The sequence below is a fragment of the Oratosquilla oratoria genome, chromosome 10 (assembly GCF_046742065.1).
Source record: "Oratosquilla oratoria isolate Oo_2021 chromosome 10, ASM4674206v1, whole genome shotgun sequence".
NCBI lineage: Eukaryota > Metazoa > Arthropoda > Malacostraca > Stomatopoda > Squillidae > Oratosquilla > Oratosquilla oratoria.
In genome coordinates, this window is record NC_134786.1 from 50,256,536 (window position 1) to 50,264,035 (window position 7,500).

Here is a 7,500-nt window from a genome sequence, read left to right on the forward strand (position 1 = left end):
TGAAGTTCTTTTTACGGCTCAAATATTCGGGTTTTGGAAAATCAAACATAGATTCAAATTCCTTAAAGGACAGCCATTTTTTTTGGATACTCTTGCCGTATCAAATATCTTTCCTTTGATATACGCATGGACTTCCCCAAATCGTTGTAAATGCTGTTGGCGCTTAAACACACGAATTTCAGAATTCATGATTATTTGCAGCGTTTTATCCCAAAATCATTCTTGCGTTCCACATATTCCTTTATACTGATGCATAAGATCTGTCCAGTACTGCTTTCATTTCCTACATACAGACCTACCTACCTACATACATACATACATACATACATACATACATACATACATACATACATACATACATACATACATACATACTGTAACGTAATTTTAGATATTACGTCATATGTGTAATTATGTTATAGAATTGTGTTCCTTTGTATTACATAACTATGTTCATATTTCTTGTCTATGTATGTATTGTAACAATGTTAAGCAGTAACGCCCGTCCACTATATGTAATCTTGCCTACGTGCGGAGAGAGGTGCGCACTCTTGTAGAACAAACAGACAAGCGATATCCTGAATAGTTCGGAGCGCACAGATTTGACAGTTACTAAATAAATAGATTGTTCAAGCGAGTCGAGGGTCCTAAAACTACCCATGTTGACGTGTGTTAACTTACCCTCCTCCCCCCCTTTCACTCACTCGCACACTCACCCGGAAGTATCCCGCTTCCGGTCCAATGGTATATAAGCGGTGGAAATCGCTCACTCCTCGTCATTTTCTCGCATATCTTATCTCTTGATAAAAACTGGAAGTTTAGACTCATGAGACGATTGGTGTGAAGTGATCACCCTTTTTGCCTACATTACGTGTCTGATATACATTGCATTACTTTACTTATATTTGTACTTATTACTTATTCTGATGCATGTTCCTGATCTCTTTGTACTTAGATAGTACCATATTGTATACTTATCTTGTGTTTCTTATTTGAACGATAATTTCCATATTCTTATAATCATGTAACGGTCCCATTGACCCTACTGCCCATTCTCTTTTGTGTTGATTGCCTGTAAATATTTTCCATATTAATAATTTCGTTTACTAGTTTTATCGCTAGTTTAATATTCCTTTCCTGGAATCTTCTTTGTTACCATTACTTCTAGTCTTACGAATTATCTAGGCCCTGACCAGATAGTTCAGTCCTACAGTGGCTTCTAGAAGTGAGCTGGTTCTTAAGCACTTATCCGTTATACGTAACGTCTCTTCACTAACCAGCCCGCCCGTAACAATACATACATACATACATACATACATACATACATACATACATACATACATACATACATACATACATACATACATACATACATACATACATACATACATACATACATACATACATACATACATACATACACACACACATACATTATATATGCATACATACAAACATAGTTGTACAACATACTTGCGCACATACATACATACCTAAATATGCAATGAAACTTCCTATATCTTTTCAACATATGTCCTGTTGCTTGATAAAATAATCAAGGCGGTTTGGTCTATATGTATCTATATTTGCCATTGTCTATATTTTCTTTTGCTTTTCCCACGTGTGGGAAGTCATTAAAGCCAAAATTTATTACTTTCACTTATGTTTTTGTAGCAATTATTATAAATTATTGAGCTTGCTTGGACTGAGGTGACTCTCATATTCAACAAAAGCAAATATAATGAATAAGTAAATAGACAAATAAATAGGTAAATAAACTGGATGTAGAGGAATCGTTTGTGTATTTGCTTTACGTGAAGAAGCCAGAGCTCAAGGTTAGATTTCATTCACAAATATTGTTAAGCCAGGTAGTCACCTCATTCTCACACGCTTTCATTCTCAATATGCTGCTTCTGCGTGCTTCCTTTAATTTATTTGCCTCACATAAACCCACGACAAAAAAAAAATAAAATAAAAAATAAATAAATAAATAAAAATAAATAATAAATAAATAAATAAATAAATAGATAGATAAATAAATAGATAAATAAATGAATAAATAAATGAATAAATGAATAAACAAATTAATAAATAAATGAATAAATGAATAAATAAACAAATAAATAAATAAACAAATAAATAGAAAAGAAAATGAATAAATAAATGAAATACTAAAACCAAATACGGAGTCATAGGCTCATGCTTTTTCGTTTCCACGCCCCCCCACACACATACACACACATACACACATACACACACACACACACACACACACACACACACACACACACACACACACACACACACACAAACACACACACACACACACACACACACACACACACACACACACACACACACACACACACACACACACACACACACACACACACACACACACACACACACACACACACACACACACACACACACACACACACACACACACACACACACACACACACACATACACATATATATATATATATATATATATATATATATATATATGTATATATATATATATATATATATATATATATATATATATGCAGAGTCCACTAGGAAAAGGAAAATCACACGGAGTCCTAGCGCTTTCGTGATATATTCACATTATCAAGGAGTACAGAAAAGTGAGAAAAAAATGGAGATACAAAGTATAAATAGGACAAGAGAGACATTTACCCTCCTCTCCGAAGCCTGAAAGCTCAGGTTGGGTCACTCGGCGAGGTCATGGAAATAGATCATTATTACATTAACTTTTAAAATATGTACTATTTATATTACTGACAATATATGGATCTAATTTATATAATCCTAAACTATTATTAATGAGTTGGTCATAATTGCATTTGATAATTCCTGACTCTATGATATTTCTTTCTGTTATGTTTTAAAACTGTATAATTTTCGAAGCATTTTTCCAGTCAATAGGATGGTCAAATTCACAAACATGTTTAAAAAGTGCACTAGATTCTTGGCCCTTTTTTATGCTGTTTTTTATGCTGTTTAATCCTAACCTCTAATTCTTTTCCTGTTTGACCTACATAATATTTGTCACATATTTATCAGTAATATAAATAGTACATATTTTAAAAGTTAATGTATCTCCATTTTTTTGTTCTCATTTTTCTGTTCTCCTTGATAATGTGAATATATCACGAAAGCGCTCGGACTCCGTGTGTTTTTCCTTTTCCTAGTGGACTCTGCATATTTGTGATTCACGTGTGACTTGTGAAATTTGTGCATATATGTGTGTGCTTGTGTGTACGTATGTATGTATGTATGTATGTATGTATGTATGTATGTATGTATGTATGTATGTATGTATGTATGTATGTATGTATGTATGTATGTATTTATGTATGTATATATGTATGTATGTATGTATGTATGTATGTATGTATGTATGTATGTATGTATGTATGTATGTATGTATGTATGTATGCATGTATGTATGTATGTATGCATGCATGCATGTATGTATGTATGTATGTATGTATGTATGTATGTGTGTGTGTATGTATGTATGTATGTATGTATGTATGTATGTATGTATGTATGTATGTATGTATGTATGTATGTATGTATGTATGTCTTTAGCCACGTGTAAAGGAAAATATATATATACAATGTATATACAGATAGATATGGCTGCATATATTTCAGATGAGCTGTATGAATCTGAATACGGATGTGATATACAGTTAGGATATTAATTGAAATCTCTCTGTATGCATTAATTAATCCTGTCAGCGTTTGAGATGAGTTATAAAATGAATTTTGCCAAACAACAATTGCTAAATTCAGAATTTATCTAAATGTTTAACTGTTGGAAATTTGTTTTGTGTATGTGCCGATAAATTCTGTTTTTTTTTTTTATATTGCACGTATTTTCTTATCTTGTGATTATAATGTACAGAGTAACTTATAAGAGAAATAGGTATAGTTTTTATATTTTATTTTATTTTCTTACTTATTTGTTTATCTATTGATTATCTTTTGTATGCAGAACTGTGACAACATAATCTAAGGATATCTGCCGTCTCGAGTTTCAATCACTGTTCACGCAAGTAGTTTGAACCGCACGGAAACCGCGGCGGTACCGCATAGTCATGGAAAAACTGTGCGGTTTGTTTGAACACCTCCATTGAGTTACACTGCAATTGAACCACCGCGGTTATAACCACGGTGGTTTAAACAGTTATTGTAAACAGGGCATCACTGACTAGTAACCCGCAGCCCCGCAGCATTCGGTAACGGTACTCGGGCTGTGATGATCAGTCAGCGGTTGTCGATTTTCTCTATGTGATAGAGATCTTATACGCGGCCCAGGGACCGTGTGCGCACCCACCCGGAGCTGCACCCTAGGAAGAAGATGAGTGTGTGGACGGTTTTTTGGACATAGAAGGGGAGATGATTCACTCAGAGAGCCATCTTGTAGGGACACTCCTAATTTTGACAAGGGAATATATCAATATACTCAACGCGCGAAGCCACACACACACGCGCAATGTATATATACATATTATACATATATATATATATATATATATATACATATATATATATATATATGTATATACATGTATATATATATATATATATATACATGCATACATATATATATATATACATATATATATATGTGTATATATATTTATGTATACAAGTGTATATGTTTACATATACACAGACATGACAGAATTGAATAGACAGAAAAGAATGTATTTCTGCAGTTATTTAATGCTTAATGTTATTCACATTTACCTAATATGTTACATTTACCTAGACTTATGTTTCAGGTTACATACAAGATTAATCAAGCATACCACGATCCAAAGGAGCAGTAGACCTATTGTGGGTCAACATGAAGGTGGACTTAGTCAAAACAAAATATTTGAAAATCTGTCAATACCCCTTTCTATTGTAACTAGAGTGATCGTACAATTCACCAGAGAGAGCAAGAAGGGCTCAAAACCTCATTCAGTTCGTCCCGGGCCCTCAGAAAGAATCTTGCGTCCTGTCAATAGAGATGTCGAAGAGGATCCACGTCGCAAGGCCTCTGACATAGCAGCACAAGGTGATGTCTGTCCCAGAACAGTTGCCAGGTATTTTCATAAGCTGGGTTACTATGGCAGAGTTGCGAGAAGGAAACCACTCCTTCGTTCAGCCAATATCAAGCGTAGAAAGGATTGGGGTGTTGAGATGGTGGAGAGACCTGTTGCCTTTTGGAACACTGTCATTTTCTCTGATGAGTCACGATTTGCATTATTTTCTGACAGTGGAAGAGTGTGGGTCTGGAGACTATGTAGTCAAGAGTTTGACCTCAAAAGACTGCAACCACACACACACACACACACACACACACACACACACACACACACACACACACACACACACACACACACATATATATATATATATATATATATATATATATATGTGTGTGTGTGTGTGTGTGTGTGTGTGTGTGTGTGTGTGTGTGTGTGTGTGTGTGTGTGTGTGTGTGTGTGTGTGTGTGTGTGTGTGTGTGTGTGTGTGTGTGTGTGTGTGTGAGCATTTCACTAATGGGGTGGAGTGCAATTTGGAGTGGTGGTCGACCAGAATTTGTGGAGTGTCAAGGAAATATCAATTCAGGGAAATGTGTTTCTATATTAAAGTAAAAATATCTTCCTATTCATAGAAGATGGAGCTCTTTCCCACACTGCTCAAGCGACACAAAACTAGTTGAGCCAAAATGGGATCAGGAAACTTCAATGGCCAAGTCAGTCCCCGGGTATGAACCCTATTGAACACATCTGGGGCGTGTTAGACCAACAACTTCGCAAAAAGAACAGGAAGCCATCTTCAAAGCCCGAACTCTCAGGATTACAACGGGAAACATGGCAAGAAATCCATCAAGATGATATTCGTGAGCTAATCACTAGCATGACTAGAAGGGTCCTTGCATTGAAAAAAGCAAAGTGGATGTCAACCAAGTATTAGTTATTCACATTGTGACCATTTATAAGCACTTTAATTGTGTCAATTGTTTGTTTAATAAATTAAACGATTTCTCTTGGAGTTTATTCAAGTCTGTCATGTCTGTATATATATGTATACATGTATGTTTATATGTATATATATATGTATATATATATGTATATATATACATACATATATACATATTCATATACATGTATATGCATATATATGTATGCATATACAGTATATATACATATATATATATATATATATATATATACATATCTATGTATGTATGTATGTATCATATATATATATATATATATATATATATATATATATACATATGTAATATTATATATATATACATATGTAATATATATATATATATATATATATATATATACATATATATCTATATATACACACACATATACTTATATATATATATATATATATATATATATATATATACTTATATATATATATTTATATATATATATATATTATAATATATATACTGTATATGTATATGTATGTATATATATACATATAATATATATATATAGATATATATATAGATATATATATATATATATATATATTTGTATATTTCGGCAGCAGGTTTTCCTGTAGACAGGTTTCATTGAAGAAAATAGCAATTGATGCATTGATGATCTTCTTGTGTAGAGTTTCAATACGTCTAACTATAGACTTGGCTTCAGGAGGTAAGTTTGCTATCGCAGGTCCAAAGGACATGATTCAAACTCAGAAGGGAGAATAGTAGTGTTTTACTGGAGCTTGACGTTTCTACTCTTCTCCCTTCTGAGTTTGAATCATGTCCTTTGGACCTGCGATAGCAAACTTACCTCCTAAAGCCAAGTCTATAGTTAGACGTATTGAAACTCTACACAAGAAGATCATCAATGCATCAATATATATATATATATATATATATATATATATATATACATATCTTTTTCTATTCAGTGTGTGTGAAATGTTTTCCCACGCATATATACTACCAATTGCACTATCATGGCGGAGATAGGTGAACACAAATTCGTATATATGTATGTAACTCGAGCACTCAAGTATATATGCATACACACATACATACGTATATATATACATGTATATACATATATATATATATATATTTCTATTTATGTGTATACACACATTTTTTGACAGAAAAATATTTACCCGACGCTGGTGACAGTTTTATTATATTTCATTTTTTTTTTTTTTTTTTTTTTTCCTCTCTCTCTCTCTAACGGGCAAGCTCCCTTTGGACAGGTGCCAAGCGGCACAGCGCTACCAAACTCAAGAGATTTGACGTTTTGCATGCAATATGATTCATGTCAAAAGTATATTATTATCAGATTAGAATATGAAAAGAACTTCGTGTTGTGGCTAGAATGAATATAATGTTGGCAAGGTGATAGACGTAGTAGGAAATCGAGATGGTAAACGAGAAGGAATAACTTGCAAAATGAAGAAGAAGAAAATAAAAATTAAGTTGGTGTGGTG

The 7,500-nt window shown here is 33.2% G+C and overlaps 1 protein-coding gene across 3 annotated transcripts in view; it reads right to left on the bottom strand.

Moving 5' to 3' along the window:
• Positions 1-7,500, bottom strand: part of LOC143029204 (neural cell adhesion molecule 2-like) — a 988,127-nt gene that overhangs the window by 183,647 nt on the left and 796,980 nt on the right. The gene's annotated exons all lie outside the window — the stretch shown is intronic.